The sequence below is a fragment of the Papaver somniferum genome, unplaced genomic scaffold (assembly GCF_003573695.1).
Source record: "Papaver somniferum cultivar HN1 unplaced genomic scaffold, ASM357369v1 unplaced-scaffold_117, whole genome shotgun sequence".
In the NCBI taxonomy this organism is placed as follows: domain Eukaryota; kingdom Viridiplantae; phylum Streptophyta; class Magnoliopsida; order Ranunculales; family Papaveraceae; genus Papaver; species Papaver somniferum.
In genome coordinates, this window is record NW_020620714.1 from 4,739,205 (window position 1) to 4,753,723 (window position 14,519).

The window sequence follows — 14,519 nt, forward strand, 5'->3', positions numbered from 1 at the left end:
ATATCATCCATTACGTCATCTCAACCTTTCTGTGTACGATCTCCCTCGTTTAAGTTATATAGTCTTCACTTCGCATACTTACTAACGTGTGCGATATCTCACTCCTACCCCCTCTTTTCAAAGAACTAAGGAACTTAAGAATAGTTCTTTTGTTTTGTTGACATGTGTCTCCAAATGGCTCGCTACCAAGTAGAAGTAAGATATTTAAACCAACCTAAACTGAAGATGATATTTTGTAAACTAATCTGTTTCGTTCATTTGAATAATGCTTGTCAACAATTAATGCTTTATCGGTGGTTCATCCAAAATTTACTTAGTTCATCCAAAATTTATCGGTGGTTCTCCAAATGGCTCGCTACCAAGTATCTTAATCTATTTAGCGGTGGTTCATCCAAAATTTACTTAGTTCACAATTCAAGAAAAGTTCTGCCTAAAATGTTTCCACACACCATACACTTGACAAAAAAAATTGGAAACCCCTGGAAACTGATAAAACCGTTTAAATTAAAATTCTGCATAATACCTTTGCTCATAAGAATTTTTTTCGATACAGCCTAAGCTGACAAACAGCTGTAATGAAATCAGAGGTATATTCTATATTGAAATAGAAAATGCCACCAGAAGAAAGGATAATACTTCAAGATTGCTAAAACAAGTACTATGTAGTTGAACCAAAAGTAGACAAGAATTTTCACTCTATTCATCTTCCTCAATTTTGGGCATGCAGAATTGCTAGCTTCTAATGAAGGACCAGCACCACTTTAGTGGCACATCTTAGCTATGATAGGGTTGAAAACATTTTCCAACTCCTTCATCTGGTTGTTGGTATCGTTTACGTCTGCTAGTTCATTTCTATTCAACCACTTCATGGCATTGTTGACTGCATCCTCGATCTTCCTCTTTTCATCCGATGTTAGCTTCACTCCGATTTTATTGATCATGTTCTTCATATCGTATGTGTAATTCTCAAGCGAGATCCTTGACTCCACCTTCTTCCTGTGTTCTTCATCGTCTAACCTGTATTTTTCAGCTTCTAAAACTAACCTCTCAATCTCAGCCTTCGACAGCCTATCCTTGTTATTTGTAATTGTGATCATGTTTTTATTCCCTGAGTTCTTGTCCTCGGCAACCACATTCAGTATACCATTGGCATCCATATCAAAGACAACTGTCAACTGGGGAACCTCACGAGGTTGTGGAGGAATTCCTTCCAACACAAACTCACCCAACAAATTATTCTCGAAGGCTATAGCTCTTTCACCCTCATACACCGGAAACGACACACTACATTGATTGTCGTAAAGGGTAGTATAGCCCTTTTCCTTTTTAAATGGAATGGTTGTATTCCTTGGGATAACCACATCCATAACATCTACACGTATCGAAACTCCAAGAGAAAGTGGAGTGACATCCAACAACACTAAATCATGCACCTTCTCATTACCCTCACCATTCAACATAGCAGCTTGCACTGCAGCACCATATGCAACAGCCTCATCAGGGTTGATGCTCTTGCAGAGTTCCTTCCCATCAAACAAATCCTGCAATATAGACTGAACCTTAGGAATCCTGGTGGACCCGCCAACAAGGACAACTTCATTAACATCGCTCTTGTTCATTTTAGCATCTGTCAAACACTTCTCAATAGGTTCCATGCATTTGACGAACAAATCCAAGTTCAAATATTCGAATTTGGCACGAGTAATAGACATATCAAAATCAACTCCTTCGCACAAAGAATCTAGCGCAATGGTCGTCCGAGTAGTAGATGACAAGCTCCTCTTTGCCCTCTCACATACCGTTCTCAGCCTTCTAAGAGCCCTTGGGTTTCCACTTATGTCCTTGTTGTGCTTCCTCTTGAAATCTTGCTCAAAGTGATCCAACATCCTGTTATCGAAATCCTCTCCTCCAAGATGAGTATCTCCAGCAGTAGCCTTGACTTCAAAGTTACCTCCTTTAATGGTACGTACTGAAACATCAAAAATACCACCACCAAGATCAAAAATAAGAACATGCTTTACACCAACACTTGTCTCCTTTCTATGAAGACCGTAAGCAATTGCAGCCGCTGTTGGTTCGCTGAGGATTCGCATTACATTCAAACCAGCAATGGTACCAGCATCCTTAGTAGCATGACGTTGAGAATCATTAAAGTAAGCAGGAACCGTAATAACAGCATTCTTCACAATTGAACCAAGATAAGTTTCGGCAGTCTCTCGCATCTTAATCAGAACCATAGATGAGATTTCCTCAGATGAAAACTGTATATCCTTGCCCTTGTAATTGACTTTGAAGGGCCATAGCTTGATTTCATTGATTTTCCTTCCGATTAAGCGTTTCGCATCTACAAAATGGATAACATATTCAGAAGAATCTTATTGAGATGCTAACTTTACTATCACTCATGATACTATTATTCTCATCAAACAATTTATAATTCTTATCGTGATACTTAACGATTGATAAAACAAAAAAATGAAAAGAGCAGACCCATGAGATTCTCCCCACAGTGTCACCAATCTGGAAGACTACTACTAAATATAATCATAAAATCACCAAAGGACTGGATTGTGCGACTAAATACTCTCCTCAAATTATGTAAATTTGTTTTGTTTTTCATCATTGTAATGTATTGCAAATTAACAACCCCTCTGAGTTTAAAACACTCAAACTCTTAGCCCTAGAAACATATGTATTGCAAATTCGAAGAATTTAGTACACAAATACTTTCGTAATTTAAGAAATCAACTTGTAATAATATGATCGGGGAATATAAGAATCCAACTTGATGTAAAGACGCGAGAACCTTACCGAAAATTGTGTTGGTAGGATTTGCCGCAGCTTGATTCATAGCAGCATCACCAATCATCCGTTGAGTATCAGTAAACGCAACATAAGACGGAGAAGTTGTTGGAATATTTTCAACACCGCTAACCAAAGGGGGTTTCAAGGGGGCAACGCCCCCGGAAGAATTTTTTGAACTGACGGTTTTATTTGGCCGATAAAAGCCTGTTCGAAAATTTCGAATCCAAAAGACACCATTGATGTCTGTTGATGAAGGAACCCGACGTTTCGTGAATAGAAACCTGTTGGCGAATAAAAACCTATTCCCAACAGGTGCAAAACCCTTTATAAATAGCTTCTCCCAGTTTCGTTTAAACATATAAGAAAAATCAATCTGTTTTCTCTGTTTCAAAAAGCATCATCAGAAATCAGAAATCTCTTTGTGTGTTCTTGATTGAATCAAGGGGTACAAACCTTGAATTCAGTTTTCGTTGCAGGGCTTTCATTGTATCCTGAAGGCAATATTTCGCATACCTGTTGTAATCGCCAATTGTTATTGGGAGGGTAGAAATATTTGTCTAAAAGAAATTTATACAAGCCTTGAAAGTTTTGGAGTGCAACACTTTCTTCTCTGATTCATTCATCCTTTGTGAAACCCAATTTTTTCCAACAGAAGTTCTGTTTCCTTGATCATTAGCAATAATCTCAACACGGTCATGTTCCCATACTCCAACACAGGAATATGTTATTCCTAAATCAATCCATGTAGTTGTAGAAAATCCTACAACCACACTTATATAAGAATCAAAACAATATACTAAGAAATCATAATGAAGATCATTCGTTTACTCATTCAATTCTTAAATTTGATACAGGATAATACAAAGATTTTACTTGCTCTCCAAATAAACTTTCTCTCTCCTAATTTCTTGTCTAACACACACTAAGAGAAATGCCTCATTATATGATAGCCCTTCCCTTTAATTAGGATAAATACATTGTGGATGACAACTAATAGATCCTTTATTTTCAGAATCACTGTGCGTTACAATCGCTCATGTACATTCACTCAGATTCGCACACTCTACACTTCGCACAGATCTTCACACTTTACTCGTGATTATGCTGACATCATCAAATACGTCATCTCCATTTTACTATCTGCGATGATATTCGCTCATACTGCATGATTTTTACTTCGCATACATAATGAATGTGCAATATTTCACTCTTACATTCTGCCTCTTCTCATTTCGTTCTCTTTATAGAGTAAACGATATGAGAATTCTCCATCTCAAAGTATCGCGCATGTTCAATCTTTTCGTATTCTGCTTTGCCGACACACTTCCGAAATTTGAATTTTCTTGATTTACGCGTGTTTTCTTGACCATTCATTATCTGTCACGTCCTTATAACCGCTTCTTCCTATCCATTTATTTTTCGCATTAAATGAGATAAACCTCGAAAATTGAGAGTAAATCTTCTTCGTAATCTCCTTATATATCTTCCTTCGTCTTCTTCTTTCTTCTTTTTACATCTTCTTTCCTTTTCACCTGCTATAGCAACTTTCTTCATCACCTTTTCTTTTTTACAGTCTATAGCTTCTTCTCCATCCTCTTTATCATTCTCCACTTTTTCTCCTCTTCTTAATCTCAATTTCACTAATTTAATCACACTTTTACAGATTTGATCTTGATCAAGAATCTTCTACTTTTAAACTCACCATTCCCATTCCTTCAATGGCTCCTGCTGGAAAAAAATGGAAATAGAATTCACCAGAGGTTATTCAGTGTCTCTTCCTTCTGATTCTAATTATTCGTCCAAACTCAATCTTGAGTTAATCAATTCCAAACAATGGACCAACCAGAAGATTATCGTATCACTAGGAAAACTTTTGAATAATCTTCCTATCCCACTGTATATAACCCAGAAATTCCCTTGTTCTATGAAATTCTGGTTGATGATCGGTTCGCACGGGGAATATTTCAGCTAAGTGGTGATGCTATTAGAATAATTTTGGAGTATTCGCGTCGCACAGCAGGATTAGGAAATTCATATGCCTATGAAGTGCGAAATGAACTGTTTCGTGATAAAGCTATCAACCCTGCTGACTCTTGAGAATTTCTTCAAACATTACTACATTGCGATCATAAAGAACGAGTCAACCAAGTGGGTCATTCGCTTAAGAAGAAAAGATGGCATTGTTGAAGATGAGAAGATTATGCGAGATGTAGATTGGAATGAAAAATCCAATAGCACGTATCATAGGTCTAATGATACATGCTGGCTAAATTGTCCTGTTGTCTTAGAAGGTCCTTATGTTTCGGGCAAAGCTACTGATGGCTGCGATCTTCCTCTGCCTGAGAATTATTCTGCTTATCATCCTTGGAAACTGTTTCTTTCCCGAAGATGAGAATAAGGTATGAGATTTTCGCAGAGGTATTCTAAATTTCGCATAGCTTTATTTTCTTTATTTCTTATTTTCCTATTCCTTCAATTCTAGGTTGTTTGGTCAAAGACCATGGCTAAGAGGGCCAAGATTTCGCACGATGCGTCATCTTTGCAGAATATCGAGGTAAGGAACATTCTTTATAATTTTAAAAATATTGTTTCCTCTGTTCCTTATCTTGATTATTCGCGCAGGTTGAAACTTTGGGTGTTAAAACTATGAGTAAAGCTAAGAATCATCCCAAGAAACCTGTGTCTATATCTTCATCCAAGAAGCGCAAAGAACTTGACCCTTCTTTAAGTCCTGAATCCGAAGATGATGATATTCTTGCTTCTGAGGATCCATCGACTTCCTCCTCCATGAAAGATTTATCTAGACATTTCTCTGATACCATGTCAGCTATTAATAATGATGAATTACAACGCACCTTTGAAATGGTTTCTAAAGTCCGGCGATGCTCCCATTTTGGATGATCCATCTCTTCGCGGAGCTGCTTCTGCAATAAACTCAAGTTTCCAATATGCACTTGGTTCTATGGTAATATTCACATCCTCGCACTTTCTTTAATATTATTTCTATTCTTTCTCTTTGTTATATAATGCTTTCCTTATATTTTTGCAGGTATCTCGCTTATCTTATGTGGTTTCCTCAGATTACCAAAGGAAACTTCTCAAGTTGAAGGGAGAAAATACCAAACTTAAAGCTGAAAATACTTCCAACTCTGAATGTATTCCCGTAATCGAGAAAGAAATGATGAACTCATTGGTGCGTAGTTTTTATCATTCCCTCTTTCTTTGCTTTATATGATAATTCGCACTTCTTATTTTTCTATGTTCACAGACATTTATAACCTTTCAGATGAGGTATCTATTTTCCCAATGATAAAATTCTTTTAGAACATCTCAATTATTCTCTAAACAATTACCCACCAAAGGAATTGATAATCTTAGTTTGAAAGAATTAAGATCGAAGTATACTGCTCTTAGGATGGATCATAGACCTCTATTGACTACACTCAATAACTTCAGACATCGTCTTCGTAAGAATAAAGAAACAATTCATATTTTGGAGACAAGAATGAACAAACTCATTGGTGAAAAATATGAGGTTGCTCTCAAAGGTGTGAAGGAATTAGAAAAATTCCAAGAAGCCATCCTTAAAGTTCAAGTTGAACGTGATTTAGCTTTGAGTGAAAAGAATGCACTCGTTGAAGAAAGAAATTTAATTCGTTCTCAACTTCTTATAGAAAGTGAAGCTGAATTTAGTTGGACTTCTAGGGTTTTGAATGGTGCTAGGAAGGGTTTCTATAAATGTGAGCCTTGAATCTGAACATTCTGCACTGGTTAAAGACATTATTTCCAATCATGAAGGTCATTTGTTGCTCTGTCACACTCGTCATTTCCTGAGGATGATATCTTTTTTAACTCTAACTTGCTTATTTTTTCTTTGCAGAGAAAGGAAGAATTATATTAGCGAGATTGAAGAGTTAAAGACACAATTATCTGCTCACAATGCCAAGTATCAGCAGTCAAAGAAGAACTATATCGTCACTGTTTCAAATAATGGCAAGGATGCCACTCGTGCTCGTGATGCTGCTGATAAGAAAGTATGCATTGATAATGATATTCCTCTCTCAAAGTATATATTCACAGAAGTTCCCCCAAATGAAGATGTCCTTGATATTGAGGACAGTGAGGAAGAATATGAAGAATATGAAGAAGAATCAAGTGATTTTGAGGCTAAGCGAAATGATGAAGATAATTCACGCAAAAATTAATCATTTTTGGTTGCTGTAAATTCTTTTTCTGTCTCTTGTATATCTTCTCACTTTTTGGAATTTCTACTTCAATGTACGTCTTTTAAATATTAATTTTTGCTCCTTTAATATATGTTCCCTTTGTACATCTTCCTTGCATATGCATGAGACTATCAACTGTGGAAAATAACGTTCATTTTATACTTGCATTCCCATTCTTGCCTCTGTTAGATGACACATATTGATAGGCTGATGAACAAAATGTCGTTCTCTGCCTTAATTTACTATGAGAAGTTATTCGCAGCACACTTATTTATCTGCAAAACAAATTTGGCATATATTTTATTTCTCTCATGAGGTCTTATTTTGCCTTCTCAATTAAAGGTCTTATTTTGCTCCAAAATTTCTTTGCTTTTGTGCGACGAAATCGCAGGAAGTTTTTACACTGTAATGTATGGACCCATTGATCTCGCCTTATATTTTGCTTGTATTATTACCTCTTCAGGTTTCTTATGTGCGTAAATATGACAAGCCTTAATACTTCCGTGAGTAAAAAGCCTCATGACATTTACATCTTTTGAAATAATTCAGCTCCCTAATGGAGGGTGCCGTCCTTATCTTCCCCCTGGTTTCCCCTTCAAGGAGGCTTACATCAATCGGGTTAAGGTTGGATCCTCCCATCCGGTAATACAACAACCAGTTGATTTCGCAGTCTCTTATCCCTCCACCGATAGGGTTTCTGGTTACGAGACTGCACCCTAAGTGGGGTATCTTCGTACCGAGTGCATCATAGTCAGGACTTGTCAAAATTAGTAAGGTAGGCTCCAACGCTCCCTACACTCTTGACTCAACCGTGTACCTCGGCGCCCTGATTTATTTTCTGCACTCCTTAGGAAAGATCTTATTACCCCAATCTTTCAATTTAGGTGCCTTTCCTAGATGGGCATTTTCGTTTTTCTCACCCCAAATCTCCTTGACTCGAGTTCCAGAGTCGATGTAGCTTTCCCTTGAGTCATGCTTTACCAGGTTTTTCCCCGACTATGACGTGCGATAGGTCTTACTTTTTGCCTCTTGCATTTATGCGAACTAGGTTGCACGCCACATTCGGATGCCTAGCCTCCCTAATTAGAGTTTTTATTTCTATTGCCTTCTATTAAGGTCTTACTTCTAGGTCTTACATTTGTCTTATCTTGATATGACATCATCATAGGAAAATAAAATTTTAATTCCCATTCTTATGCTAGAGTTATACAACTCTAGTACATATAATTCTTATTAATTTCTTACTCATGCAGAAAAACATTTGCGCCTTTCGTACTATTCAATTTATTCATTCGCCTTTTGTATCTCTTTAATTTCGCAGATGCTCCTCAGAATATTATTTCGCATGATTTCACTAATCTCTCTTGTGCGAAAAGCTTCGCACATTTCTTGAGAACATAATTTCTGCCTCTGCGTTCTTTCTCCTTTCTCAGAGGTACTCTTTCTGATTCGGTTAGTATTATTATTCGCAGAAGGTTCTGCCTCAGCACACTGCTTATCTGCTTTTCCAATTTTAGAAATTACATCCACCATTAATATTTCACCTCTTTAATTGTCCTTCGCATACTTCTTCCAATTTCTTCGTTTGCTTTCTCGTTCCTTGCACTTGTCAATATCAATGTCCAAACAATTTCTTCCTTCATTAGTATCTCCTCTTATTATGCCAAGACCTTGAGGTAAAGGAAACTTTATACATTGATGAAATGTCGATGCCACGCCCAAGATACTGTGCAGCCATGGTCTCCCAATCAGAGCATTATAAGGTGACTCAACATCAACAACACAGAACACAATTTCTGTTGGAAGGCTTTGTAGAGGAATTCGCATTGTCACTTCTCCCTTTGGCTTATTCGCAGCACCATTAAAGCTGTAAATTTTATAAGTTGAAGGAATTAATTAGTCAATTCTTCCACCCATAGTCTTGTATGTGTGATAAAAGAGGATATCAACAGAACTCCCAAGATCTATGAGAATTCTGTTTATATCCCAAATATTCGCTTCATCTTCTTCATCAACTTCTACTTTTTCTTTGTGGTTAATTCCTAACCTCACCACTAGTGGACATTCATGTGGTTTTCCTGCTCCTGATGTTTCTTCCGCACTGAACGAAACAGTCTGTGTTTGCCAATCTTTTAATGGTGATACCTTCGCAAGGTTAAAGATTTCTCTTCCATCATTGTCTCTCGCATGCACCCGACTTAAGATGTTGTCATGAAAGTCTTCTATATTCTTGAAAAAATGTATAATCGAATTAGAATATAGGTTTTTTGCCTTCGCACCAACTTCAATTACATATGTATTCTTTCCCTTCTCTACACCATATGCATTTCCTCCTGGTGGTGGTGGTGGTATATTCTGTGGATGCTTTTCTAAGAAATGATATAGTTTTCCTTGTTCAATCATTCACAATATGATTTTCCTCAGATTTCTACAATTACTTGTCGTGTGACCATGGAAGCGATGATATACACAAAATTCTTTTCTTCTTCTCCCAGGTGGTGGCTCATCTCCTACATTATGTAGTTCAGGAATTTCTTCCATTAATATAACATCTTCCCAGATTTTGTCCACTGTAGTATTCAACTTTGGAAAGTTTATCTGTTCCAAGACCACCTTTCCAGTTCCTTGTTTTTTATTATAATATGGTTGTTGACCCCCGTAACCTTCTTGTGGATTTTCCATTCTCTGAATCTTATTATTTCCTCCGCGATCTTGAAATTGTTTTTCTTTGTATTCGCCTTCGAATTCTTCTTGATCTGCACTACCCAATGCTACCATCTTTTGTTCCTCCTCTTTAATGTTCTTTCCTTGATTTCCTTGAGATATACTTGCAACCGCATTTGTCATTCTTGGAAGCAAACTTGGGTTCCCATTATTCGCATTGGGTATCGGAACAGTGTAAGACTCCATATCTCTCTGCTTCTCCTCAAGTGCTATATAGTCCTCTTGAAATTCGCACAACTCCGACATTGTTATGGTGTCTTTTATTCTGAAGATCTGTGTATATAATAAATCTGTAGGAGAGCATTGATAAAGTCCAGTATAAGATTTCGTTCATCTACCCTTCTTTCCATTTCACTACACGTAGTTCTCCAACGTGTTGTTAGATGACGCAAACTCTCATTGATCCTTCTGCGAATTCCAAAGGCTGTCTCAATCCCGGGTCTTGACATATTATTACTGATATATTGTCCCAAAAAGACGTTCTATAAATGACGAAATGATTTAATAGTTCCTACTGGCAACCTTCAAACCATATAAAGGCTTCCCCTTTCAAGCTGGCAGGGAAATACTTACACAACACTGCATCATTTTCTTCCCATTGCAACAGAGATCGACTGTAAGCTTTAATATGTTGTACTACACATGTACTTTCATCAAATATACTTGTGAATATTGGTAAATTGCATTTAGGTGGTATTGTTGCACTCTGGATTTGCCTCGAAAAGAGTGTTATCCATGCTTCCTCTACTGCTTCTTCTAGTTTTCTTCTTCCATCATTCCTTCGTGCAGTCATCATTTCTCTTAGCTCTGCCATTTCTCTAAGAATTTCTTCACTCATAGTTTGATCTAAATCCTGTCGCATAGGTCTTTTTAATCTCGCTTGCCTCAACCTATTCTCATGATTATTTTTTCGAATAGATTCTTGAATCTCTCTTTCTCCAGCTTCTTCTCTTCTTCGCCTACGCCTTTCTCTTTCATCTCTCATACGTTCTTTCATCCTCTTCTTCTCGTGCATACTGATCTCTCAATATTTCTCTGCCAAGCAACAGAGTTCTCCCTTGTTAAGGATCATTTCTTTATCATAATTTGATTCATAGCGTGCGCGATGTCGTTCGCCTAGATTTTGACGTATGTTGTTCCTTTGACCTTCTTGTCGGTGATGATGCTCACGCGGTTATTCATATCGGTCATATTCCATGCGTCTCTCCTCGCGTTGATCTTGTAAATTGTCACCTACTTGTAAGTCCTCATCAATATTTTCTAATGGTTGTTCTCGCATGGCATCTCTTTGATTAGATTGACTTCGTCTTGATGGACTTCTGCTTGTCCTAGATCTTGATCGTGTAGCGTTTCTTGATCTATGTTCTTGTAATCTGATGTTCTCTTCTCTGAGATCTTCATTGTGACGTATCAAGTTCGCACGCTCTTCTTCTTCTCTTCTTCGTTGTGCAATCAATCTTTGTCTAAGTTCTGGAATTGTCATATTTTCTTCGTTTCCTTCAATCCTTCCTGCCTCTCCAGTTCTCTGTTCCTCTTCTTCGGTTGAATTCGTCCGTGCAGTATGTATACTCACTCGATCGTAATAAATATCATTATTCTGCTCTTGTGTACGCTGAGGTCTAATTGGAGTTTCATTTCTTTGATTTTCTCTTTTTCCTTCCTCTGGTTGCTCAGGAATTTCACCTCTTCTTCTTTCAGCAATTCTTATACTCCTCCTAGCTGTCGCCGTTTGTTCAGCAGTAGATCCAATTCGTACCATCTCTACTTTTTTGTATTAACAAATGAAAGACTATTTTAAGAAGAGTTGAAAGATTCTAACGATGAAAATCTCAATTGTTTAAACAAAAAGATTAGATCTAAAATTCTGTAAACTTGATTTCTAAGCAAATTCACCAACAGGATATATCACTCGTCCCTGTTTCTAGCGCTAGATGTAATTGCAGAAAATCCTACAACCACACTTGTAGAAGAATCAGAACAATATACTAAGAAATCATAATGAAGATCATTCGTTTACTCATTCAATTCTTAAATTTGATACAGGATAATATAAAGATTTTACTTGCTCTCCAAATAAACTTTCTCTCTCCTAATTTCTTGTCTAACACACTAAGAGAGATCCCTCATTACATGACAGCCCTTCCCGTTATATAGGATACTTACATAGTGGATGACAGCTAATAGATCCTTTATTTTTGGAATCATTGTGCGTTACAATCGCTCATGTACATTCACTCAGATTCGCACACTCTAGACTTTGCATAGATCTTCACACTTTACTCGTGATTATGCTAACATCATCAAATACGTCATCTCTATTTTACTATCTGTGATGATCTTCGCTCATATTGCATGACCTTTACTTCGCATACATAATGAATGTGCGGTATTTCACTCCTACAAACCCAATTGCTCTTCCTTTTCTTCCACTTCCGTCCATTGTAATAGCAATAAATAAAAAGAGAGAAACAAAACCCGAATTGGGATGAGTACAAAAGATAATCAAGTGTTTATATTATTATTACATAGAGGTGCACTGGATCAGGAAAAAACAAATCATATAAAGAGGAGCGAGTACTCTTGCGACAGTTGGGTTTCTATTGCAAGTTGCAACTGTTGGTTCTCCAGAGAGATAAACAACTAGAAATAAATTAGGGTTAAAATTGGATGAATGGGTTGGGTTGGGTTGGGTTGGGTTGATTTTATTTTATTTTATTTTATTTTTTCAAGCTGAAATTTGAAGGTCTGATCTGAACCAGGCTGACATGTGGAATTGGAACAAGTGATGATGATTGAATTGGATATCTTATCAACAAAAGAAAACAAACCCAAAAGACCGTATATATATTAGAGACACCCAATACACCGGAATAAACTTTTTTCAGTCCTCGGATTGGCAGAAAGCGATGCTTTCAGAAAAACGCTTCATGTACTGCCAGGTGATGGACTACTAGTTGCATAACAAAGTTGGTTCCAACATTGGTGTCTCGTGCTTACTAACACATGTAGTATTGTGTTGTGGTCAGGCACTGAGGTGTACCTGTTAGTGGTCCAAATACACAAATAATCTCTCCCAAGTCATTGGTGTCCGTGTGTATATATATGTACAAATCTAGAACGGCGCTCCGTCAGTTCTGTATGTCTAATCTTGGTAAAGAACTAAGAAATTTCAGTTATATTGAATTCACATCTAGTAAATTTTACATTCACTGTTCCTTCCTTTTGTTTGATTTCTTCCGCGCTTTTTTTTTTTTGGTTATTTCTCTCAAAAAGGCTGGTGACCTACGCATGTTCAAACGTTAAGGGCAATGTAGACAGGAAATTTCTCGTGCAGTCGTGCATGTATTGAGGATGATAATTACTATTCTTTCAAGGCCGTTCATTAAGATATTTTTTAGTTCGCAATTCAAGAAAAGTTCTGCACAAAATCTTTGCACACACCATACGCATTATCTTCGCAAAACTAATATGTAAGAGAAACAAATTGAAGTGGAAACTGATAAAACATTTAAATTAAGCTTCCACATAATATCTTCGCTCATAAGAAAATTTTAACAAATCGCCAATGTGCATAACTACTGTAGTGAAATCAGAGGCTTATTAAAATAGAAAATGTGGTCAGAAGAAAGGATTAAGATTTCAAGATTGCTAAGCTGTTGAACCCAAAGGTAGACGAGAAATTTCACTCTATTCGACTTCCTCAATTTTCGGTCCATCTTTGCTACCTCCCGATGAATAGCCAGCACCACCCTGCTGGTACATCTTAGCTATGATAGGGTTGCGTATATTCTCTAACTTCTTCATCTGTTTTTTCGTGGAGCGTATGTCTGCTAGTTCATCTGTACCCAACCACTTCAAAGCTTTTTCGATTGCATGCTCCATATTCCTCTTATCGTTCGAAGCTAACTTCCATCCAATAATACTGATCATGTTCTTCATTTCGTATGTATAATCCTCAAAGGAGCTCCTTGACTCCACTTTCTTCCTGTGTTCTTCATCTTCTAACCTGTATTTCTCAGCCTCAGAAACCAGCCTCTCAATCTCAGCCTTCGACAATCTCCCTTTCTTATTTTCAATAGTAATCATATTTTTGTTCCCTGTTGTCTTCTCCTCGGCAAACACATTCAATATACCATTTTCATCGATATTAAAACAAACAGTGATCTTACCAACACCACGAGGTGCTGGAGGAATGCCTTCTAAATCAAATTCACCCAACAAAATATTCTCAGAGGCTATATCTCTCTCACCCTCATACACCGGAATATGCATACCACTTTGATTGTCCTTGTTTGTATAGTACACCTTTTTCTTCTTGGTGGGAATGGTTGTATTCCTTGGGATAAGCACATGCATAACATCTCCAATTATGTCAGTGCCAAGAGAAAGAGGGGTAACATCCAACAACACCAAGTCCTGCACCTTCGCATTGCCCTTGTTAGACATATAGCAACCGTAACTGAATAAGTCACGATGTTTTGTATCTTTCCCATTATACGGATATATATCCTACTAATTGAATATCTAGGAAATCTGTGTAATTTAGGAAAGCTTTGTATCCTATATCCTACTAATTGAATATCTAGGAAATCTGTGTAATTTAGGAAATCTTTGTATATCCTATATTCTGTGTATCCTTTGTAATCTTAATAATATAAATACATAATCCTCTTTGTGTTTCTCATTCATTGAGAACACGTTAAATATAAGTTCCAACTTGGTATCACCTTGGTTAATCCAAGGGCCTGTTTTTTTTTTTTTTTT

At 37.0% G+C, this 14,519-nt stretch overlaps 2 pseudogenes; both read right to left on the minus strand.

The window, feature by feature from the left end:
- Nucleotides 1-581: 581 nt before the first annotated feature.
- Nucleotides 582-8,769, minus strand: LOC113329669 (annotated as a pseudogene).
- A 4,673-nt stretch (nucleotides 8,770-13,442) lies between these two features.
- The window catches only part of LOC113329401, an 8,957-nt pseudogene continuing 7,880 nt past the window's right edge, over nucleotides 13,443-14,519 (minus strand).